At 39.1% G+C, this 26169-nt stretch overlaps 1 long non-coding RNA gene across 1 annotated transcript in view; it reads left to right on the top strand.

The window, feature by feature from the left end:
- Positions 1–9740: 9740 nt before the first annotated feature.
- The window catches only part of LOC126070119 (uncharacterized), a 98171-nt gene continuing 81742 nt past the window's right edge, over positions 9741–26169 (top strand). The window contains exons 1-2 of the long non-coding RNA XR_007516133.1: positions 9741–9798; positions 15028–15241. This is a non-coding gene — a long non-coding RNA (uncharacterized LOC126070119). The remainder of the gene's footprint in view (positions 9799–15027; positions 15242–26169) is intronic.

Here is a 26169-nt window from a genome sequence, read left to right as displayed (position 1 = left end):
TAGATCTGGTCATTGTCAGAGTTCTAAAAATATGACATATAACAATATGTAGACTATAATTCTCAGTAAGCCCCTAAACTTGTTTATAGTAGGGCCACGTTCTATTAATGCCCTGCTTGGTTTTCTTTGTTGAGACTGATTGCTAGATAAGTAGACTTTAAACATACTGCACATCAGAAATACCTGAGAGAACATTTTAAAACACAAATTCCTTGAGTCTAACCAAGATCTGTTCAATCAGATTCTTGGGTGTTAGGAGACTTGGAGAATGGAGCTGAGGGATTTACATTTTTAGTAAACTACCAGGTGATTCTGATGCACAAAAGGGTTTAGAAACCACTAATAGAGAAAATCTCTGCATTGCTTTTGTCTGCAAGGAGCATTTTTAGGACTTTTCTCTGAAATTTATCTTATCAATACGGTTATTTGCTCATTTCTCTTCCCCTTTTGCACATATCAACTGCACATATATTAAGTGAAGTGGAGGACATAGGAGTTAAATAGAAAATAATTTCAAGGAGTTTATAGTTGATATGAGAGGATTAGGCATGCACTCAAATAACTTGAGCTTAAAACAGAAAGAGTTCAGTTCCGAGAAGGGAGTGACGATAGGAATTCCTCTAGCAGTCATGAGGACTATTGGCCAAGACATTAAGTTGAGACCTTCATGGATATCCAAAGCCTTAAGAGACAAATCAAAAGCAATACAGAGAAACAGAGTTTTCCAAGGCCTTGGGGTCAGTCGAATGGAGATCCAGCTAATACAACAAAAAGAGTTTTCTTTCTGCTGATTTTTACCAGAATTACCAGATGTTTGAATTCCCTGGAATTGTAAGAGCATAATAATCTATTCTGTCTTTATAGACTTTGCTAAATAGCTGCTAAAAATAGACTTTGAGCCTTGAATGGCTGTGTGGTAATGGAACCATCAAAGGTGAAAATATGACTTCCTGTCAATAAATATTTACTAGGGTCTGGATTTATGGCAGCAATTACAATCTCTATGTTGATTCTCTGCTAGTAAGTTAATGACTGCCTCAGCTGCACTTCCTATCCCATAACTATATGGGTCTGTCATTATTTGGACAGGGTAACAACCTACTGGATAAATCAAGCTTTGACACAGAGCAGAAAAAAAAGGGGAAATTACCGTTGCCTTTGATACATACGGTTGCAGTGTACTTGCTATTGTAGACCCAGGACTCTTGCTAATTCTTTCAGGCTTTAGCTTAACTGTCAACTGTTTAGCAAAGCCTTTCTTACAATTCTTATTAAGATGACCCCTCTGTTATTTTCTGTCATTGCACCTGGTTTGTTCCCTTATTAACACTTATCAAAAGTTGCAACTATATGTTTGTTTGTTTTCTTGTTTATTATTTATCTCTCTTATTAGAATGTAGTATCATGAGACCCTAGATTTTGTTTGCTTAGTTTATCCTTGCATCTCCAGAACACAGAAATGCCTGGAACACAGAAATGTTCATTAAATATTTGTTGAATGAATGAAGTGGTAAAGTGTCACAACAGTGAGGAATGCTAAGTGAATTATCTGGTGAATTAAATGAAAATTCATGCCAAAATTGCTCACTCTTTCATTTTACTTCATAAATGATTGCCTATGATACTCTTTTAGTGTTACTTTAATACATACATATTTTTTTCTCCTTTCTTTGATATGGCAGTGATGTCATTTATTAACTGGCTCCTGGTTTTCTCTGCCTGCAATCCGTCCTTAAACATGGATCCCAGATCGGTTGTTCTAGGCCGCCCTATTCTGTTGTGGCCCTGATAAAATGCATTTAATAACTTCCACCACCACCATCACTTGATGTCAAGTCAACTCTAACTCATGGGGACCCCATGTGTATCAGAGTAGGAGTGTGCTCCATAGGGTTTCAGTGTCGGAAGTTTCAGCAGTAGATCACCAGACCTTTCTTCCAAGGTGACTCTGAGTGGACTTGACGCCAAATTTTCTGGTAACAGCCAAGTGCATAATAGTTTGCACCAGCCAGGAGCTCCCATTATTTAGAGACTATTACATTCATTTCTCCGCTCTCATTTCAACTTTCTTCTCTAAACTTACCCCCCCATCCTACCTTGATGAAATTTCTACTTCATTCCTACTGGTCTACTTATAGACCTCTCACCTCTCACCGCTCATTGTCTACTGTAAATATATCATGCACAGTCCCTCTTGAGTGCCTTTGATCATACTGTTCCTCCCATCTGTTATGGCAATCCTTTTTCATTTTGACTATTGAAATCCTGCCTATTTTTCAAAGATATGTTCAACTCTTAATGAAGCCTTCCAGATCAATCTAGCTCATGGCATTTTTCCTTCCTCCTTAGTGTCCCTGGAAACCCTGGTGGTGTAGTGGTTAAGTGCTATGGCTGCTAACCAAGAGGTCGGCAGTTCAAATCTGCCAGGCTCTCCTTGGAAACTCTATGGCGCAGTTCTACTCTGTCCTATAGGGTCGCTATGAATCGGAATCAACTCGATAGCAGTGGGTTTTTGGCCTTAGTGTCCCTAACCCAAATATCTCACTATTTTCCCCCAATAATGTTGCTATTGTTTTTAGATGCCATTGAATTGGTTCTGCCTCATAGCGACCCCATGCACAACAGAACAAAACACTGCCAGGTCCTGTGTCATCCTCACAATCATTGCTCTGTGTGAGTCCATTGTTGCAGCCACTGGGTCAAAGCATGTTGCCGAGCATCTTCCTTTTTGTCACTGATTCTCTGCTTTATCAAGCATGATGTCCTTCTTCAGGAACTGGTTGCTCCTGATAACACGTCCAAAATACCTGAGATGAAATCTCACCGTCCTCACTTCCAAGGAGCTCTCTGGCTGTATTTCTTCCAAGACAGACTTGTTTGTTCTTTTGGCAGTCCATGGTATATTCAGTATTCTTTGCCAACACCATAAATCAAAGGCCTCACCCCCAGTAATATCATCTGGTTATTTTTTGATTTTGGTACACATATATTCTTCTGGCTATGTTCTTCAAGTAAAAGTGTCTTATAAATTGCTTGTTTACAGACTCTTCTGTATCCCCTCTAGCTCCTTAGTGCTATTCACAGGGTAAAAAAAGTAGACACTCAAAAAATAATTTTTGGATGGATAAGTGCAATAATTAGCAAATAACTCTTGCAGGAGTGGTATATTGACAGAAGGATCTAGATCAGAGGTGTAAGATAAGTTTCATCTTCTCTTCTGAGAGTGTTTTATTTTGGATGCACAAAGTTGAGAATTTTTGACTTAACATGAAGAATGCCATATCAGCATGTCTGCCCCAGGTGAGGTAGAGAGAAGGGAAAGATGCATGCCATTAGTTCATCTAAAGTATGTGAAATTGGCTCTGTTTTAGGTAAAAAATGTTCAAATATAAACAGTTTTACATTGTTCAACCTATTTGTTGACCTTGCATTTTACATGATTCCAGACTTATTTTATATACCATATGAAATGTCTTGATACTCTTTCTGCCAGAATTCATGCCAATGAATTTGTTCAGTGTGCATCTATGGCCATATAGTTGGCAGGCTATCCAGATCATTTAGGTGTGTAGCTATGACTTGACCTGGTTTGAAATCTACTCGTGTGAGTAAGACTGAGCACTGCCTCTTCTACGGGGAATGAATACAAATCAATATTTTGGTACTAAATGGTACTTGTATTCTACATAGGCTTATTTGTCCATTGACTTAAATGTTATTTATAGGAGCCTTGTAAGTTAATAAAACATCGTCATGAATTTTCTCAGATCCAGGAATCTTTAATTAAAAATTCAGCTCTTTAATTTTCATATCAGTATTTGAACTTGTAGTAGTAACAGCTTCTACTTACTTATGTTCAGCAAGGTTAACTCTACTAACGTGCTTGTTTTGTGCTATGTAGTATTTTGGACCATATGGAACCCTTAATTTGCATTTAGTTTTTGCCATCCATCTTCTCAATGGACTACAGAACAGTGACAAATGATTAATCACTGAGGGAAGAAATGTTGGGGCTCAAACCAGGACAAGCCACTAATGAGCAGCTTCTTTAGTATGGAAGATTTTTATTCTGCTTCCTAAGCTATGTTTAAGATGTACAAAATATTCATAAGTTGTCCAGCACATTATATTCTATATTTTCTTTGAATCTCCATTTTGAAAATTTCTCTTGAAATCAGGACAAAAAGTAGATTTAACCTCTGATGTTTAGGTTTCAGCTATATAGGGGTCCACACTGAGAAGAATTCAGAGAGTTTGTCCAGGGAAGTGCTCTGCATTTGCTGATGCCTTTGAATAATTAGTGAATTACTGTAAGCAAGAAGTCTTGGTTTTAGTTAGAAGAACAAGAACAAAAACTTGTCTTTCAAGTAAGAAGAATTTGAATTAAGATTTTTTTTTAAAAAAACTCCCAATTTGACTCACTGCTTAGGGGACACTGACTTTCTGTTAAGGATGATGGTAATGGTTAAACAACTTGATAAGCATAACTAATGTCACTGAACTGTACACAGGAAGGATGTTGAAAGGGCAAATGATTTGTTACATATATACTTACCACAGTTTTTGGTTCGGTGGAGCCAACCCTAAACTGTGCTCTTGAGGAACTTGTACCTAGATCAAGAGGCAGTTGTTCAAATAGAACAATGGGATACTGTGTGGTTTACAATCAAGAAAGGTGTGCATCAGGGTTGTATCCTTTCACTATACTTATTCAATCTGTATGCTGAGCAAATAATCCAAGAAACTGGACTATATACATAAGAAAAGGACATCAGGATTGGAGGAAGACTCGTTAACAACCTACGATATGCAGATGACACAATGTTGCTTGCTGAAAGTGAAGAGGACTTGAAACACTTACTGAGGAAGATCAAAGACTACATACAGTCTTTAGTATGGATTACACCTCAACATAAAAAAAAATTTTTTTTTTTCCTCACAACTAGACCAATAAACAACATCATGATAAATGGAGTAAAGACTGAAGTTGTCAAGGATTTCATTTTACTTGGATTTGCAATCAATGTCCATGGAAACAGCAGTAAAGAAATCAAATGACATATAGTGTTGGACAAATCTGCTGCAGAAGACCTCTTTAAAGTATTCAGAAGGAAAGATGTCACTTGCAAGATTAAGGTGAACCTGACCCAAGCCATGATATTTTCAATTGCCTCATATGCATGTGAAAGCTGGACAATGAATAAGAAAGACCAAACAAGAATTGAAACCTTTGAATTATGGTGTTGGCGAAGAATATTGAATATGCCATGGACTGCCAAAAGAATGAAGAAGTTTGTCTTGGAAGAAGTATAGTCAGAATGCTCCTCAGAAGCTCACATACTTTGGACATGTTATGGGGGTTGGGTTCAGTCCCCCGAGAAGGACATCATGCTTGGTAAGCTAGAGGGTCAGTGGAGAAAAGGAAGACTCTTAACAAGATTGACTGAGACAGTGGCTGCAACACTGGGCTCACAACAATTGTGAGAATGACACGGAACTGGGCAGTGTTTCGTTCTTTTGTACATAGAGTTGCTATAAGTCACAACCTCCTGGATCGCACCTAACAGCAACAATAACAACCAATCCTGATGTCATATTCTTCTTCAGAGAGCCCAGCTTCTTGGCTTATTTGCTCAGCATAGAGATTGAATAAGTATGGTGAAAGGATAAAGCCCTGATGCACACCTTTCCTGATTTTAAAGCATGTAGTATCCCCCTGTTCTGTTTGAACAACTGCCTCTTGATCTATGTACAGCTTCTGCATCAGCACAATTAAGTGTTCTGGAATTCCCATTCTTTGCAATGTTATCTGTAATTTATTATGATTCACACAGTTGAATGCCTTTGCGTAGTCAGTAAAACACAGGTAAATATCTTTCTGGTATTCTCTTCTTCAGCCAAGGCTCATCTGACATCAGCAATGGTATCCCACCTTCCATGGCCTCTTCTGAAACCAGCTTGAATTTCTAGGAGTTCCCTGTCAATGTACTGCTTCATGCATTTTTGAATTATCTTCAGCAAAATTGTACTTGTGTGTGATATTAAAGATATTGTTCAATAATTTCCTAATTCTGTTGGATCACCTTTCTTTGGAATGAGGATAATTATGGATCTTTTCTAGTCAATTGGCCAAGGAGTGGTCTTCCAAATTTCTTATCATAGAGGAGAGAGCACCTCCAGTGCTGCATCCATTTGTGCAAACATCTCAGTGTTCTTCAATTCCTGACTTGTTTTTCACCAATGCCTTCAGTGCAGCTTGGACTTTTTCCTTCGATACCATCAGTTCTCTATTATATGCCATCTCCTGAAATGGTTGTATGTTGACCAATTCTTTTCGGTATAGTTACTCTGTATATTCCTTCCATCTTCTCTCAATGCTTCCTGCTTCTTTCAATATTTTGCCCATACACCAAAAAAATCAAACCCATTGCTGTGACTCAATTCTGACTGACCCTGTAGGACACAGTAACACTGCCCCAGTGTTTCCAGGGAGCAAGTAGTGGATTTGAATGGCCAGCCTTTTGATTAGCAGCAAAATGCTTGACCACTGTACCACCAGGGCCCTTTAAAATTATAACTCAAGGCTTGAATTTTTTCTTCATTTCTTTGAGCTTGAGAAATGCCAAGTGTGTTCTTTCCTTTTGGTTTTCTGATTCCAAGTCTTTACACATCTCCTTATAGTACTTTACTTTGTCTTCTTGAGCTATCCTTTGAAATCTTCTGTTCTGCTCTTTTACTTCATCATTTCTTCCATTTACTTTAGCTACTTTATGTTTGAAAGCAAGTTTCAGCGTGTCTTCTGACACCCATTTTGATCCTTTCATTCTTTTTAATGATCCTCTGCTTTCTTGTATGATGTCCTTGATGTCATCCCAAAACTTGTCTGGTCTTCGGTCATTAGTGTTCAATGCATCAAATCTATTGTTGAGATGGTCTCTAAATTCAGCTGGGATGTACTCAAGGTCATATTTTGGCTCTCATGGGCTTGTTCTAAGTTTTTTCAGCTTCAGCTTGAACTTGTCCATGAACATTTGATTGTCTGTTCTGCTGTAGACCCCTCTCCTTGTTTTGACTGATGATATTGAGCTTTGCCATCGTCTCTTTCCAAGGATGTAGTTGATTTGATTCCTATGTATTCTATTTGGCAGGGACCATGTGTATAGTTGCTGTTTATGTTGTTGAATAAAGATATTTGCAATGAACAAGTCATTGGTGTTACAAAATTCTATCATGCCGTCTCCGGCATTGTTTCTGTCACCAAGGCCATATTTTCTGACTATTGCTCCTTTACTTTGTTTCCAACTTTCGTTTTCCAATCACCTGTAATTATCAATGCATCTTGTTTGCATGTTTGATCAATTTCAGACTATAGAAGTTGGTAAAAATCTTCAATTTCCTCACCTTTGGCCTTAGTGGTTGGTGCATAAATTTGAATAATAGTCATACTACGTGGTGTTCCTTCTAAGTGTGTGAATATTATCCTATCGCTGACAGCATTGTACACTTTAGGATAGATCTTGAAATGTTCTTTTTGATGATGAATGTGACACCATTCATCTTCAATTTGTCATTCCTGGCCTAGTAGGCCTTATGATTATCCTATTCAAAATGACCAATACCAGTTCTTTTCAGCTCACTGATGCCTAGGATATTGGTGTTTATGCATTCCATTTCATTTTTGACAAGTTACAATTTTCCTAGATTCATACCTTGTCCATTCCATATTTCGATTATTAATGGATGTTTGCAGCTGTTTCTTTTCATTTTGAGTCATTCTACATCAGCAAATGAATGTCCTGAAAGCTTTACTCCATCCATGTCATTAAGGTCGACTCTACTTTGTGGACTCATTTCTTCCCTCATGGTATTTTGAGTGTCTTTTTTTTCCAACCTGAGGGGCTCATTTCTAGCACTCTCTCAGACAATGTTCTGCTACTATTCATAACATTTTCACTGGCCAGTTTTTTCAGAAGTAAACCACCAGGTCCTTCTTCCTAGTCTGTCTTAGTCTGGAAGTCACACTGAAACTTTCCACCATGGGTGACCCTGCTGGTATTTGAAATACTGGTGGTATAGTTTCTAGCAACACAAAAACACACAAGCCACCACAGTATGACAAACTGACAGACACATGGTGACTAGTTTTTATAGGTCACTGAAATAGTTATTTTATCTGTCATTGTGCTGGAATTCAACACATAGCTAGCTTAATTTGTTTTATTTTTGCTTTCAATATTTAGAGGTTGGAGTTTTACATTAAATTTTGTTTTATAATTATACAAATATATGTTTTGATGTTAAAGCTATAAAAAGGTAATTAAGATAGCTCTAGCTTTAATTCTTATCCTCCTACCCTATTCACTTCCTCTTTTTACAAGAATCAATTTGTAAAATTTTATAGTTTTTAAATTGTTTCTAAATGTAATTGACAACATAGATACTTTTATATTTCCTCTTTCTTAAATCAATAGTAGCAGCCTTTGCACACTTTTCTCCAACTTGTTTCATTCACTTTGCATTTTATCATGAGGATCATTCCACATTTATATGTATATAGATAGATAGTCTTCATCCTTTTTTTTTTATAGCTGCATAGTGATCTACATTTGACTCAAATAGTCACTTACCGATAGGCAATTATTTTTTGTTGTTTCTAGTCCTTTGTTATTATAAATTATGCTGCATTTAATAAATGAGTCACTTTGAAGCCAACATAAATGTTCGCTGAATTGTTGCTGCTGAAGGAATTTGCCTTTCTCTGAGCACGTTCAGGGTATAGTATATAGAATATAGGATGAGGTCTAGGTGAGGTATGTGTATTAAGCAAAGAGACAGGTACGATAGGCCTAAGCCATAACACAGTAGCATTCAATACCAAATGATTTTTCATGTCAAGCTGAGAAAGTTTAACTTTTATTTCAGAGACAAGAGAGACCCAGGGAGAGGTTTTGAGCGTAGGCATAAAATGCTCATGTGAGCACTAGTGAAGTGAGTCAGTCTGATTTCAGCCAAATGACAAAGATAAGTTTCAAGTTTCCTGGGAGGGTCCTTCACAGTGCCGGCTCAGTATGTTTAGCTTTTATACCGTGAAGGCTTAAAAAAAAAATTTAGTGAATGATATTTGTGATTTTTCTAGAGCCAACCCATTAAAAACCCCATTGCCGTCGAGTTAAATTCTGACTTAAATTTTTTTTCTAGGGAAAAAATATTCTCAAGAGCTTTTGAGTAATCAGTGAGGTCTGAGCACTTTTTTTGCTAAAGTGCTCTGTAATCAACGCCGCGATGCTCCCATGAACATACTAATTTCATTCCAACATTCAAATTACATAAATTATTACTCTCCACAGTCCACTTCACCTGGAAATTGTTGAATTTCTACTTCCTTCTTCGTACTGTGAAATGTTCTCTTTTCCGATGTAGAAAAATATTTGAAATTTTGCTTTATTATTCTCATCTATCTTTTATTTTTTTGGTCAGAGCCAGTGCTAGCTATAATGTTACAGCCAACTTAATGTGGGTCTCAAATTCCTACTTGGAAATGAAGCAAATTGATCTTTTCAGATCTAAGAATCCGTGATTCTATGAATTTGGACGTCAGGTCCTTTTCCGTGTTCTTATGGGGATGCTGAACAATTCAACTTTCTCGTCATTCTGAACAGTGTCAGTTCTTCCCTAATGTATTCACAGGTTTAATTTAATGCCGGCTTTCTCTTTAGGGTGGGGCCGTAGAATGGGAGTATAGATGAGGGAGGCATCTGACAGACTGCTTCTAAAGACCATCTGGAATAACCATCTAAGGTAATTCTGAAAAACAAGAGAATGAGCAGAACTTGTCCCACAAGTATTAAATGTATTATAAAGTTGTAATCATGTAGGAAACCTGGTGAGTTAATAAAATGTTGCCATGGGTTTTCTCAGAATAGACTGACATTAATGAAATTCTTGAAATTTATTCTTTAAATAAGTATTTATAGATTATCTACCCAGTTTCAGGCATGTTCTAGGCCCTGGGGATATACCAGTGAACAAGACAAACAAGATGCTAGCTCTTCTTGAGCTTATCTATTAGTGGGAGAGACAAACAATAAATAGACAAGCAAACACATACATAATAAGAAAACATTAGATTGCAATAAATGCTATGAAGAAAATGCAACAGAGTGATGGAATAGAGAATACCTAAGTAACTGGGGGATGCATTTTAATTGGGAGATCAGAAAAGACCTCTTGCGAAAGAAACTGTTAGAACAGAGACCAGAATGATAGGAGAAGCCATCTAATATCCAGGGGAGAACCAATCCAGGAAAAGGGAACAGCTGGTGTTAAGGCCCTAGACTATAAACGGCCTAGTTTTTAAGAACTAGAAAAGAGCCCAAAACAAAAAACAAACCCCAAATCTTTTGCCATTGAGTCAATTCCAACTCCTAGTGTCCCTATAGGACAAGGTGGAACTGCCCATAGGGTTTCCAAGGAGTTGCCAGTGGGTTTGAACTGCTGACTTTTTGATTAGCAGCTGAGCTCTTAATTGCTGTGCCACCAGGGCTCCAGGAAAAGGCCAGTGAGCCCTAAATGTAGGGAGAAAGGACATGAGGTTAGAAATATCGGTGGGGCAAGATTATGTAGAGCTTTACTAATATCCAATTGTCATGGAATTGATTCTGACTCATGGTGATACCAGGTGTGTCAGAGTAGAACTCGGCCCCCTGAGGTTTTCAATGGTTGATTTTTCAGTAGATCAACAGGACTTTCTTTCAATGTGATGCTGGGCGGAGTCTAACTGCCAAACTTTAGGTTAGTAGGCAAACACATTTACTGTTTGCATCACACATGGACTCCATGAAAGGTTTTAGAGGTCTATTACTAAAGACTATTACTAAAGAAGGCCCAAAACTCCCTGTAGTGCAAAATTCATATGTAGTATATATAAGAATTTCATACATAGTAAATGATGCTTCTAAAACCAATGAGGAGCTAATGGACCATTCAAAAAGTGGTGTGAGATAAGTGTATTATTTGCACAAAAACATATCATTATATCAAACCATGCAACAGAATAAATTATAAGTTGATTAAAAATTCACAGAAAAATGAAACATAAAATACTAGAGAGAAACATGGTTAAATATGTGTATAATCTTGGGATTTGAAAGATCTAAATATAAAAACAGTGTAAGAAATTATTAAGGAAAATGTTAGAAAAATGTCTGCAATAAATGAGACAATTCATATAAAGCTCATAAAATAAGCCAGAAAAACCCTAACATCTCAATTAATAAAACAGCAAAGACATAGACAGGCAATTCACATAAAAATAAATACAAAGACTCTAAATTTATGAAAAAAATATTCAACCTTACTAGAAATAAACAATGGGAGTAAAGTGATTTTTCTGTTATGGTGGCAAAGAAAAATGATAATATTCAATGCTGATGATGGTATGGTGGGTTGGACATTTCCATGTATTTTTTCATATAAATTGTGCTTTTTTAACATAAATTAATCTTTCCTTTTTGAGAATATGCATCAATAATGTTAAAATTAAAATTCACTTTGGATAGAGTAATTTAAAATCTAAGAATCTTCCCAAAGGGAATAACCAGAGATATAGATAAAGAATTAAACACAAACACATGTATAAGGATTTGGTTTTATAACAGTAAAAAGATGGGTAACAACCTAGACATGAACAGTAGGGGAATGGCACAACAGATAAGATTATGCAACCATTAAAAATTAAGGCTTTGTTGCAAATTTTTAAAGGATAAGTGGAAATACTTTTGAAATAATGCTAGGCATAGAAAGAGAATTCTAAAACCTATGTGCTGTAGGATACCAATTTTGTGTTTGTATATCCATCCATGGCTTACTTCCTCTATCTCTCTCTCTTTCCTTCTCTAAAAGAAAATACAACAAAGTTTACTAACTGGTAGTGAGATTATGGATGATTTTTATTATTTTCTTATTTTCCAAATGTTTTCCAATGAGCATATGTTACATTTATAATTTGAACAAAATTATATTGTCTTAAAAGTACAAGGCATCCCCTAAAATACAAGTATGTAGATTTTAAACAGTCCAAGGATATCAGTCATCATGGGGTCCTATTTCATCTTTCCATTCAACTCCTACTAGGGCTGCCTTGTAAGCAAGAATAAAAAACCCATTGCGGTTGAGTCAGTTCTGACTCATAGTGGCCCTACAGGACAGAGTAGACCTGTCCCATAGGGTTTCCAAGGAGCACCTGGTGGATTTGAACTGCCAACCTTTGGTTAGCAGGTGTAGCACTTAACCACTACACCACCAGGGTTTCCAAGCAAGAATGGTTGTTGTTGTTAGGTGCTGTCGAGTCGGTTCTGACTTATAGCAACCCTATGCACAACAGAAGGAAACACTGCCTGGTCTTGCGCCATCCTTACAGTTGTTGCTATGCTTGAACTCATTGTTGCAGCCACTGTGTCAATCCACCTTGTTGAGGGTCTTCCTCTTTTCCGCTGACCCTGTACTTTGCCAAGCACAATATCCCTCTCCAGGGACTGATCCCTCCTGACAACAAAGTATATAAGAGGCAGTCTCTCCGTTCTTGCTTCTAAGGAACATTCTGGCTGTACTTCTTCCAAGACAGATTTGTTCGTTCTTTTGGCAGTCCGTGGTATATTCAATATTCTTCGCCAACACCACAATTCAAAGAATGCTAGAGAATGATGATAATTATTATATAATAATATAGGAAACCCTGGTGGTGTAGTGGTTAAGTGCTACGACTGCTAACCAAAGGGTCGGCAGTTCGAATCTGCCAGGCGCTCCTTGGAAACTCTACGGGGCAGTTCTACTGTGTCCTATCGGGTCGCTATGAGTCGGAATCGGCTCGACGGCACTGTTTTTTTTTTTTTTTTTTTTTTTAATAATAATACAATATAGTTATATAATGTTATATAAATATTGTTGCTGTTAGGTGCTGTGGAGTTGATTTCAGCTCAGGGCAACTCCATGTGACAGAGTAGGACTGCCCCATAGAGAGTGCTAGGCTGTAATCTTTGTGGAAATAGATCACCAGGTCTTTCTCCCACAGAGGTGCTGAGGGGTTCAAACTGCCAACCTTTTGATTATCAGCTGAGTACTTAACCACTGCACCACCAGGGCTTCTTTATATAAATATACATAATGTAATTATATATTAATGTAATTAATATATATTAATATATAATTACAATTATTATAGTGAGAATTTTTATAAGAGAATCCAGGAGTTCAAGATTGGGCAAAATGATGAAACTGTGAGTAATAAGAAGTACTTCCGGGGAAGTAGGAGGTAGGACTTGTTGCCATGTGATTACTTATCAAGTCAGTCTATTTTTAACACACATATACCCTCACTCCCTGATTTTTTTTTAAATGTCATTTTATTGCACTACTTCAAACCCTATCAGTTAGAGATTGATATGGGATAGCAATTTCCTCTATGAGGAGACCTTGTGGCACAGTGGTTAAGACCTAGGCTGCTAACCAGAAGGGTGGCAGTTTGAATCCACTAGCTGATCCTTGGAAAACCACTGGGGAAGTTCTACTCTCCTACAGGGTTGCTATGAGTTGGAATCAACTCAACGGCAATGGGATTTTTTTTTTTTTTTTTTTGGTTTGGTGGCACAGTAGTTAAGTGCTTTGGCTGCTACCTGAAAGGTTGGTGGTTCAGCCCACCAGCTTCTCCAAGGGAGAAAGATATGATAATCAGCTTCTGTAAAGATTACAGCTTTGGAAACCCTATGGGGCAGTTCTACTCTGACCTGTAGGGTCACTATGGGTCAACTTGATGGCAACGGGATATATAAATATGAGTATACGTATTTTTTTTTTATACGTATAAGAAAAATAATCTCTGGGTGGGCTAACGGTCTAGTAAGTCACCCATACCTTAGTAGGATTTAGGACAAAGCAGTTGGATCGAACACTTTTGTTGAGAGTATAGGAATTTTCTTCATGGGCAAGGAGAAGCAGGGTTTTGGTCTATGGGGTTCTTTGTGGGATAGTAGCTTGGTGGAAGCTGTGCTGCAGAGGAGGGCTCAGGGCAATGGGAAGGCTTTGGGCCCCTGGAAAGCTGGAGAGAGAGTGTGTATGGGGGAGCAGTTAAGAACTCAGACTCCAGGTTCAGACAGACCTAAGTTTGAATTCTGGGTCCAGACTTACTAACTGAGCCATTTTGGATAGTTGCTTATTGACTCTAAGCTTCAGTTTCCTTATTCATATCATGGGAAAAGCATTTACCTTGTAGGGCAGGATAGGGTGAGGAAATATAAGGTAATGTATGCAAATTCCACAGATGGTAGCGACAGAGATGATGATGATGATGGTGATTAGAAAGTTAGTTCCAAAGGATTGGCAAAGTACTAAACATCAGTGAGGTTGACAGAAGGGAAACAGAGTTTTCCCTTCCTGGCATCTTAAGGCTTATTGTGCCTAAAACCCAGAAGTCAGGCTAGAAAAAATCAGAATAAGAAATTCTTGAATTCTCCTTTTCTAAGCTGATGGCTGCCAGGATGGCAGTAACAACATCTTTCTTGTTACTCATTTGCTATCACACTTCAAAGTAAATTACTCAGTGATACCCCGGTGGCCTGAAAAAAATTAATATACCTTCAAAGCTGATTTTCATCCAGGGAGTGGCTGAATGAGTCATTCAGGGAGAATCTGACTCAATTACTAAGAAATCAAGGAAATGAAAATGGCATTTTACAGTTAGGTTGTGACTGAATAAGGAGGACATGATTGGGCTGTTTGTAAAGTTTGCCTGGTTCACCTTATTATAATGTAGCCTGGTTCACCTTATTATAATGTAATAGAAACCCATAAGGAAAAGCTAATAAAATTGAATATAAAGTATTATGCTTTCTCCAAGTGCTACAGAAAAGCCAAATTTTACTATTTATGTTCCTACGTAAACATCATTAAGACTAGGTTCTGTACTGCCCCAAAAGATATATTTTAGTATCGCTTGCAAAATTACAGCTGAATTTTACAACTCTCTTTTCATAGGTATATGCTCTGTCAGCAGATGTTAACTGAAGATTCATGAAGAGGAGAAAGTTAACTTGACATCTCCTCATTCTAATGCCTTCTGATCTATAAAATATCCCAGATACCAGAGAGAAGGCTAGAAGTAAACTGAATTGCCACAAAGAACAACATAAGCCTCGGTGTCCTCCAAGCTTGAGAAGGACTATCTTCACAAAAACACCACACACCAGTGGTAAGCTGTCTCACACTCTCCTCCTAGCACCATGATGTCGGGGAGTGGCCAAGTTTAACCTGCCAAGGGTAGAGCTGTTAGCTGATGATAATGAATAGGGATGTGGTTGAATCTGTATATTATCCAGGCTTTTCCTAGCTCAACACTGTATCTCCATTTAATTCACTTGGTTCCCCAGTCGTAGTTATCCAGTCATTCACAGCATTAGCCTGATGCCAAAGCCTAGTATGGGCAGCTCCTATGACTATTTGTCCTTAACAATAACCAGTGACTCTCATTGAACAATTGGTGTGGATTTTTGTGGGTCCCTGGATGGTGCAAAGGGTTTGCACTGGACTATAAACCTAAAGGTTGGTAGTTTGAACCCACCCCGCGACACCACAGAAGAAAGATCTGGTTATTTGCTTCCATGAAGATTACAGCCAAAAAAACCCTACCAAGCAGTTCTCTGTAACACATGGGATCATGATAAGTCAGGATCAACTCAGCAGCAATGAGTATGTATATGTGTCTGTATTTTATATACAGTTTCTCCCCTGTCTTTTTCTTGGCCATAGTTATTTCCCTTAGGATTAGAGACAACAAGGATTATTGAAAAATCCTGGGATGGTGAGTAAAAAGGTATTGTTACTATCCTGACTCCGTGTTTGAACTTGAACAAGTTATTTTAAGTTATCTGGGCCTCAGTTTTCTCATCAGTAATATTAGAGGACTGGGTTTAATGATTTCCAGCATACTTTCTTCTAAAATGTCATAACTCTGACGTGCTCAGAGATGTGGGATATATAGGGACTTAAGGGGCATGGAAGAGAAGCATAAGCCATAGCCTATGCCCATGGGGAGCTTACATTCTTCTTGAGGGAAGAATGGAGTAATCAAATAACAAAACAAACTAGCATGTGATCAAAATGAGTGGTCAAGAAATGGATTAGTAGACAGACATGAAACTATGTGTGAGGCACTGAGTTAAAGGCTCTTCCAGCAAAGCTACCAGGGGATATTGAGTTGTTAGGAAAGGGACAGGTTATGTGAGCTGCACTGATGGGCAAGTTTCATGAAGAAAGTAGGATTTGCATAGGTGGAGCGATTGTGGGGCACAGTGACAAAGGGCATTGCTGGCAAGGGAATCAGCATGAACAAAAGGGACACAGGGTAAGTAAGCAATGTGGCCTTGGCTTCTGTCTACCCTTCTATCCCCTTCATTTTTTGGTATGATTTTGCCTACGAGAACCCAGCTTTTGTGAGTTAAGCCTCATTTTCCTTTCTCTTCCTTCAAGTTCTGAAGAAGGGTTATCAAGAGTCTGGAATGATGGACTTTGGAATCTCTGGATGAACCTGGTATCTCTTTAGGCCCCAAGAGTACAGGTTTATGGCATTCCATACAGCACAGATTCATGGACTCACAGCCTTCCATTGTGGTGGTATGCTTGGGGAAGAACTTTACACATGTAGTGTAATTTTCTCCTGGATCTACCATAGCTTTGGTCTATCCCAGCTCTCAAGCTAGCCCTCAAACCCATTCTCTCTGACTGAAGAAAATATAGTGCAGATAAGCAAGGGTAACATTTTTATGGCTTACATTAGTTCATTCTATTTAAAAAGAAGTATTCCCTTGCTAACCAAGAGGTTGGCAGTTCGAATCCACCAGATGCTCCTTGGAAACTCTATGGGGCAGTTCTACTCTATCCTACATGGTCACTATGAGTCAGAATTGACTCGACGGCAGTGGGTTTGGTTTTGGTGGGTATTCTCTTACAGATTTTGATAATTTAACTATTTTAGTTAATAGCAATGACAGATTTCATTTACTGAGTATTTAGTATGGGCCGGGCACTATGGCAGACACTTTGGTAAATGATGTCACTTAGGCATCACAATCCCATGAGGCAGGGACCGTTATCATATTCATCTTTTCTATGTGCCTGGCTCTGTACCAAGTGTTTTACATGGATTACTATATTTAAGTTTAACCATGACACTGTAAAATGTTTATTATTGTTATTACCATTTTGTAGATGACTTCACAGACTGAGAAAGGAAGGGAATTGTACAAATGTTTCACAGCCAGCAAGTGGTAGAGCTGGGATCTGAACCAGGTTCTTTGACTCAGAGACCATATTCTTAACCACAGTACTAGTAGCACTTCTTACAACTGATTATAACCCAAAAGTAGGGTGGTCCCTGTGGTTGAGAAATACTAATGTGTGGGGTTGTTTTCTGTGATTTCTTCTACGTTGCAGTGAACACAGCTAATTCGAATCAGGCAACTTGGGGAGAAAAAAGATAACTGGTAACTCTAGGACACTCATGCCTTGCTGAGCAACAGCATTTGCTGTGTGGAATAATGACTAGAATAACGACGTTTTCCCTCAACTATGTGGTGCATGACTGGCCCTCAATTTATCTTGTGCAGAATACAGGTGACGCACTCAGGTTTGCTGGGAGCTCTCAGGTTAATGTAAAATCATAGGAGGATTACTCCCAGGTGACTGTCAGGCTCCTCCATCTGGCTAGGTGCCCTGTAGCATGCAGGCAGGATAATTAATACACCTTTGATTAAGCACTTTCACCCTAAATGTTGGGGTGTGATGCTCACATGGATGGAATTAAGCATTCTATCCTCTACCTCTGCATGAACTCAGGCAGGAAAGAGGGTATGACATGGTAGCCATGAAGTAGTCAGTAATACAACAAAGGAATTGCAGAATGGATTTTGGGGAATTAAAAAATGCAAGAGGTTTGTCTTACTGCATTAACACAAATCTCTACTATTTCCTGTGAATGGAGATGCAATCTACCCACCTCCTTGCTTAAAAGTGTTGCCAGCTTGTGACAGAACTGATCTGCATATCTAAATGAAGTATCAAGTAAATAAAACAAGTATTTACGTATAGTCTACTCAGCGCCAGACATTATACTAGGCACTAGGATAATAGGAGAAGAAGACCTAAAGAGCTTTCTGGTCCCATTAAGCTTGTGGTATGTCCTGGACAAGCGTGTGATGATAGTAAATGTTTTCTGGTACTTCAAAAGGAGGAAGATGGGGTGTTATGACAGCACAGTGGGCAGTATAAGTGGGGGTTGGGGGTTGAGGGAGGGTATCCTCAAGAAGGGGTACCTAAGACGAGACTGAAATATGAATAGGAGTTGGCCGAGCAAGGAAGAGTTTGGGGGCTAGGTACTAGGCAGAAGAAATAGCTGGTTGAAGGCCAGAAGACAAAAATCTGGTGGTGTCCTGGTGGTGGAGGTGGAATTGTAGGAGGGAGAAAAAAAAAGGGAGAGGGAGCAAAAGGGATGAAGTGAGAGAGGTAGGTAGGGTGCAGATAATTGGGGAGTTTTGTCAGCTGTGCTAATATCTGGTGATTTTATTCTGAGAGGAATGGGAAATCACTAAAAAGTTTCCAGTGGGCATCTTATAAAGTGAATTTCAACTGGTGGTAGGAGAACACGATAATGCTAATAGCTAGCTCTTGTAATTCAAGTCCGACATTAATTATCTCTGGATGGGTTTCCTGGACTGTGTGCCCGCATTACCTTCCCTCTGCAACTGCAGAACACACCATGTTTAGGGTGGAACACAGGAGCCTGGCTAATTCAGGTGATTAGAATATGACAAGGTAAGATTGAGGGCTTGGTTCACATAAGGTCTGGATGTTTTTAACTTAGTCTTTTGGTGACAGAGTTAACCATTTTACAAATATATTTTCTTGTTCTTAACAGAGGATGGGTGAGAGTGTGGAATGGCTCAATTCAACTCGGCGCTAGACAGAGAGGGGCCAACGACATAATGCATTGCCTCAGAAGTTTAGCTTAGGCCTCTGAGCCGTGTAGTAGGGGATTATGTATAGGTCTCAGCTATCCAGAATTGGGATATTAGTCAATCAAGGCTGACTTCTTGTTTGAATGGGTCAGGTTAACTTATATGCACCATGGATAGGGACGTGGGCTTTACTCCTGCTATTAAATAAACCTGTTTCCTCTTAATCTCAAGATTAGGGGGTGGTTGTTGTTTACCATATAACTTTTCTCCTGACAGAATATTTGATAACTTGGCCTTCTTGTCCCCTGATTACTTTTTGTTGTCTCTAGTCCATTGTGACATTTTTGGACCTCACCACCTGTATTTGTTAAGGAAACACTACCTACTGTAACAGATTCTTGGAGCCTATGGGCCTGATCTGAAGGTTTACTAGAATCTCATAATGACTCTGGGCCTAACATGAATTGTTTTGTGAACGGTAATGGATTCAGTTCTATTAAAGAATAAGGACAATTTTTCTTATTTGGAAAGTTCTTCACTCAAATTTGTTGATTGTCAATGATTTACCGAATATCTGCTCTATGCAGAGCTGTAGGCAATGTGGGTTTAGAGATGAACTAGGCAAGGCCCTGCCCTTAAGCATCAGGGGAGACAAGAAGAGATAGACCAAGAGAGATGACATAGTGTTAAAATCTGCATGTGTTTGCCTTTTCATCAAACAAGACCCAATTAACTTATAAATGGCAAGTACCATGAAACTTGCCCAGCACCCCTCCTTAGACAAAGGGAAATTTGGTTCAACCTCTGTTTCATATGCCTGTGTATGAGATTTTGAAAAGTCCTTTTTTTATTTCTTCAACACCTAAAGATGATATGATTTGTAGGTGAGTCAATGATTTAGTTCAACCAGCGTCCTTAGATAACTCTATTTGCTTTTTCTGATTTTAAATGGATGTAGGCCACATACTTAAATTATATATTCAATAAACCTGATACCTGACTCCTCTTGTCATGTAGCCCTAAACGTCAATGGATCAGAAAATGAAATTGCACAATTATTGCTCTCACCAAGAGCAGTAAAATTGATGGGTGAGATGATAAGTGTTAGCTAAGATGACACAACCAGAATCACTCAACACCTGTGAGTACTACCCCTTTCTTACCAAAATTTAACTGCAAAAAATTCCCCCTCCCCACCAAACTAATAATTTACAAGGATCACATATGTGGGTGTTGATCCTCTTTTCACAGAAGGTTCCAAATTATCAATTAGTGAAGAGTTTATATATGTTAATAATTATGTGATATATATTTTCTTGGATTTCTCTAGCATTTTCACATTTTTCATAGCACTTTCAAATGCATTTCATCTCAGACTTATCTTCACACCCTTCTAAAACAGAACAGGTAATGCTGCTTCTATTTTGCAAATGAAAAAATGGAGGCACAGAGCAATGGAATGAGTTGCTCTTGGTCATACAGCTGGTTAGTATCAGTAGTAGAGCTAAAACCCAGGCTATCTGACTAATACACTTTTAGCATGATGGTTAAGAATACGGAACTTCTCTGGGATCAGGTCTCAGCCCTACCACTGCGAACTACAAGCGCTTTCAAAGTTCATAACCCCTTTAAATCTCCATGTCCTCAGTTATCAAATGGAGTTAATTATAAAACCTACTTTCATAGCAGGAGCCCTGGAAGCACAACTGGTTATGTTCTCGGCTGCTAACCCACCCAACAGCTCACGGGATAAAGACTTGGCCATCTACTTCCTTAAATATTACAGCCTAGAAAACCTTATGGGACAGTTCTACTTTGTCACATGTGGTCACTATGACTTAACAGCACCTAACAACACAACAACACTTTCGTAGGACCAGTGTGAGCCTTCAGCAGGAGGCTGTGTGAATGTTTCAGGCTATGTTTGCCACATAGTAAGCACTCACAAATTATTAGGTATTGCTAAAACTATTTTCCAGTCTTCACTACACACTGTGTTGCACTGTGGTGTGGATCATGACTGTGAAATGTTGGAACTTCAGCAAATAAAAACGATAGTGAAACATTACTGTCTTAAAGCTATGTCTGCGTTTAGCAGCGGTCAACTTTTCTTTCACCCAAACTCCTGTTTTCAACAAGGACTGCTCAAGGCTCTGTGTTTCCTCCTGATGCTGGTAAAGGTTTTGCTTTGCACACATCTTTCAGCACAGCAGGCTGTGGTAATGCTCCAAAATTGGTCACATTTACCTTTTGATCCCAGATGAAAAACAGAGCTCTAGACCTATCTGGGCGTGTTCCAAGAGCTGGCAGCCTGAGACTTGAATTGTACTTTCTCTGCACTCCCACGACTAGCAGCCCCACCAGGCTGTTATTTAAAATGTTTCACACATTTCTGAGTGAACATTGGGACATTGTGGGGCGTATGTGCTGTGTAGGAGGTAGAACGGGTGATTGGGTATGCTTGTTTCCTTGCAGGTAGTGGTAGTTGGCAGAGACGGACTAGAAACACTTGAGTATGAGACAAAATGGAACTTATCTTCCTCATAATTTGGCTCTCCTTGGACAAGGCTACTAATTGCGGCAAAGTCAAGTTGTCCAGATTTTGCCTAAGCTGATGTAGTGCCTGGCATGTGTTATGTTCAAAGTTGAAATGGCAGTATGTTGGGGCAATCAATGAGAAAGATTCCCTGGATGGAATGAGGGGAGGATCCCTATATGGAGAAGAAAAGCCACCCCTCTTTGGTTGGTCCCATTTTTGTTTTATCCCTTATAGTTCATTCGTTCATTTAAGCATTCATTTATTCTTTTACTCAATTAATATTTTCAATGATGGGGACACAATGGTGAGCAAAAAGCAGATACAATTCTTGCATTCAAGAGGCTTGTTGCTCTAGTGCAAGAGACAGACATTAAAGAAATGATCACATAAATATATAATTGCAGTCTGTTCAATTCAAAGATCTTTGAAAAAGAAGCCAAATGTTCACCAACTGATGAATGGATCAATAAAATGTGGTATACCTATTCAATGAAATATTATTCCCAGTAAAAATACACAATACGACTTGGATGAACCTGAAAACAAAATTCTAAGTAAAAGAAACCAGTCACAAAAAACTATATATTCTATGATTCCATTTATATAAAATGTCCAGAAAAGGCAAACCCATAGAGACAAAAAGTAGATTAGTGTTTGTTTACCTAGGGATGGAGTTTTTGCGGGGGTGTGGGGAATGACTGATAATGGGTTCAGGGTTTCATCTGGCAGTGATTAAAATGTTTTAAAGTTGAATGCGGTGATGATTGCAAAATTCTGTGAATATGCAGAAAACTATTGAATTGCACATTTTAGTGAATTGAATGTTATGTGAATTATATTCCAATAAAGCTGTTACATTTTTTAAAAGACATATATCATGGATTGAATTGTGTCCCCCCAAAATATCTGTCAATTTGGCTAGGTCATGATTTCCAGGATTGTATGATGGTCCACCATTTTGTCATCTGATGTGATTTCTCTATGTGTTGTAAATTCTATCTCTGTGATGTTGATGAGATGGGAGCAGTTATGTAAACTCAATCTACAAGATTAGATTGTGCTTTGAGCCAATCTCTTTTAAGATATAAAAGAGAGAAGTGAACAGAGAGACAGAAAAACCACATAACACCAAGAAAACAGCACTGAGAGCAGAGTACATCTTTTGGACCCGAGGTTTCTGTGCAGAGAAGCTACTAGACCATGGGGAGATTGACGACAAGGACCTTCCTCCGGAGTTGACAGAGAGAGAAAGCCTTCCCTGGGAGCTGGCGCCCTGAATTTGGACTTCTAGCCACTAGATTATAAGAGAATAAAAGTCTGTTTGTTAAAGCCATTGGCTTGTGGCATTTCTGTTGTAGCAGTACTAAATGACTAAGACAGTATATGACAACACAGATGAAGTCAACATGATCTAGTCTGCAGGAGCCAGAGAAGGTCACTTTGAGGAAAGGCTGGGTGAAGATCTTTAGGATGAGTAGGAATGATCTAGGTAAAAGTGATTGGGAGGATAGGGAGTATTCCAATATAAGAGGGTCTGCAGAGTATAGCAGAAGCAGAAAGAAGGCTAGAGCACATGGAGCTTTGAGAGTAAGAAGAGGAGTGGTGTGAGGTGGGCTGGAGAGATCATTATGGTGATCACTTAGTGTGGGCAGATACTGTTTCAATTCAATATGTGCACTATCTAATGTAATCTTCACCATGATCCATGAGCTTCACCATGAGTTAGGAACAGTTACATGTAGGGAGCAGATCCCGCAGAGCTTTACAGACAATGTTAAATGTTTTTTCTTGATCCTAAGAGCAACTGGAAGGCAGCGAAGAGTTTTAAACATGGACAACATTGATCAGATTTGTATTTTAAAGACACCTCTGGCTGTCATATAAAGCAATGTTATGATGAAAATGGTCATAAACTTCGAGCTCTGGAAAAGGAGACTACAGAAAGGCCCTCTGTAAGCTAATTTCCTCTATCCATAATCTGTTAATTTTTGTGGAGACAGTAAATGGACAGCATGGAAAAATGGAACTATTCAGAAAGCCTGGCATAGTGCCCTGCACATAATTTAAGAACTATCAAATGCATGAATCATAGCACCTCTATTCAGTCAATTCTAGATAAATTAGCTACCTCTAGTGCGGCAGCACTAGACACAGCTTTGAGCCCCTTAGGTATCTCCCTTTAGACATCAGATTGAGGAGAAAAGACTCGTATCATTTGGCTTTATTGATCCAGGAGGTAGTAGAGTGGAGGGGTTCAGGGCATTTTTTCTTTAATTCCTGTCTCTTGCACTAGGGCTTCGGAGTCAGACAGACCTGGCTCTGGGATTATAGACCAGGCCTTTGTCCTGAACCAGGTCTGATGAGTCAGTGGCAGAAAAGAGCTGATGGATTGGCTAAGAACATTACTACAGGAGGGTTCCATAGCATTTCCTATTGTTCAGAGGTCTCAATTGTTAACTATGAGAAGCATTACACTTCATTACCAGTGTAACATGGCAGCATTAGGAAAAGAGTGCTAGAATTGGTGGAGAAGGCTCTCTGCTGAGTACAAAAGTCAGTAAAAACTCTCACCTTCTAAGTTCAGAGAGCTGCTTGCTGGTGAGGACAGCCACCTTTTCATCATGCTGCTGAGAGGACTTATTTCGGCAGCACCAATGCTACCACCTCAGAGGAGCCCAGCAAGGTAGACAGAGGGTTACATTTAGGAGCATGAATTGGTTTTCTACTGCTGCTGTAACAAATTACCACAAGCTTTGTGGCTTAACGCAAATTTATTATCTTACGGTCCTGAAGGTCAGAAGTCTGTCACGGGTCTACTGGGCTAAAATCAAGGTGTTGGGAGGGCTGCATTTCTTTCTGGAGGCTCTATGGGAGAATTAATTTCCTTGTATTTTCCAGTTTCTAAAGACTGCCCGCATTCTTTGGTTTGTTGTCCATTTGCTAATCCTCAAAGTAGGTAACCCTGGGCTGAGTCCTTCTAATGCTGTTATCTCTTCTGCCTCCTTTTTAAGAACCTTTATGATTGTGTTAGGCCCACCAAGTTAGCCAGGATTATCTCGCTGTTTCAAGGTCAGTGAATGAACAACCTTAATTCCATCTACAGCCTTAATTCCCCTTTACCATGGAACATAACATACTCAAAGCTTCCAGGACAGGATGTGGACTTTTTTTGGTGGTGGTGGGGAGGAGGGGGCAGGGGGCACTGTTCTGCCTACCACAGAAGGAATGTACTATCTGTGGAGTAGCAATCGTATATCTATCCTCTAACCTCCTCTTGGAGGTAAGAATTTGATGTGGGCTCTTCCATTTCCGTTCAGAGAGATTGAGGGTACCTGAAACACCTTTCTCTCCACTTAGTTGGGGACTGCTTTTCAGTTTTATGTGGGATGGCCACTCTGATTGATTTGGGAGATGGCTGCATAGTCTTTGTTCCTCCTCCTACTAAGAGGTAGAGTTTAATTTCCCTCCCCTTGAATCTGGGTTGACTTGGTGACTTGTTTGACTAATAGAATGCAACAGAAATGACTAATCAAGTCTTCAAGTGACTACAGGCCCCGGTGATACTGGGTGCAAGCATATGTGAGACCCCAGATGAGAAACAGTTAGTTGATCCCTGTCAACCCGTAGAACCATGAGAGAAAATGACACACTGTTGCATTAAGGCACTACATTTTGGGATGTTTTATTATGCTGGAAGGTGTCCAAAAGAGTCACCTTACTGGAAAGATGACATTTTTTTTCTTTTTTTTTTTTATTATTGTACTTTTGATGATGGTTTACATATTGTTTTATGACATTGGTTAACAACCCCACAACATGTCAACACTCTCCCTTCTCAACCTTGGATTCTCTATTACCAGCTTTCCTGTCCTCTTCTGCCTTCTAGTCCTTGTCCCTGGGCTGGTGTGCCCCTTTAGTCTCATTTTGTTTTATGGGCCTGTCTAATCTTTGGCTGAAGGGTGAGCCTCAGGAGTGATTTCATTACTGAGCTAAAAGGGTGTCTGGGGACCATACTCTCAGGGTTTCTCCAGTCTTTGTCAGGCCAGTAAGTTTGGTCTTTTTTTGTGAGTTAGAATTTTGGTCTACACATTTATCCAGCTCTGTCCGAGATCCTCTATTATGATCCCTGTCAGAGCAGTCAGCGATGGTAGCCAGGCACCATCTAGCATACTGGACTCAGTCTGGTAGAGGTTGTGGTAGTTGTGGCTCATTAGTCCTTCGGACTAATCTCTCCCTTGTGTCTTTAGTTTTCTTCATTCTCTCTTGCTCCTGAAGGGATGAGACTAGTGGAGTATTTTAGATGGCTGCTCACAGGCCTTTGAGATCGCAGACACCACTCACTAAAGTGGAATGAAGAACATTTTCTTAATAAACTTTGTTATGCCAATTAAACTAGGTGTCCCCAGAAACCATGGTCCCCATCCCTGCTACTCTGTCCCTCAAAGTGTTTTGTTGTGTTCAGGAAACTTCTTAGCTTTCGGTTCAGTCCAGTTGTACTGACTTCCGCTGTATTGTGTACTGTCCTTCCTTTAACCTAAGATAATTCTTGTCTACTATCCAGTTAGTAAATTCCCCTCTCCCTCCCTCCCCACCCTTGTAAACATCAACAAATTTTTTTTTTCAGTGTTT

The sequence above is a fragment of the Elephas maximus genome, chromosome 2, assembly GCF_024166365.1.
Source record: "Elephas maximus indicus isolate mEleMax1 chromosome 2, mEleMax1 primary haplotype, whole genome shotgun sequence".
Classification (NCBI taxonomy): domain Eukaryota; kingdom Metazoa; phylum Chordata; class Mammalia; order Proboscidea; family Elephantidae; genus Elephas; species Elephas maximus.
This window is presented reverse-complemented; position numbering and strand designations above follow the sequence as displayed.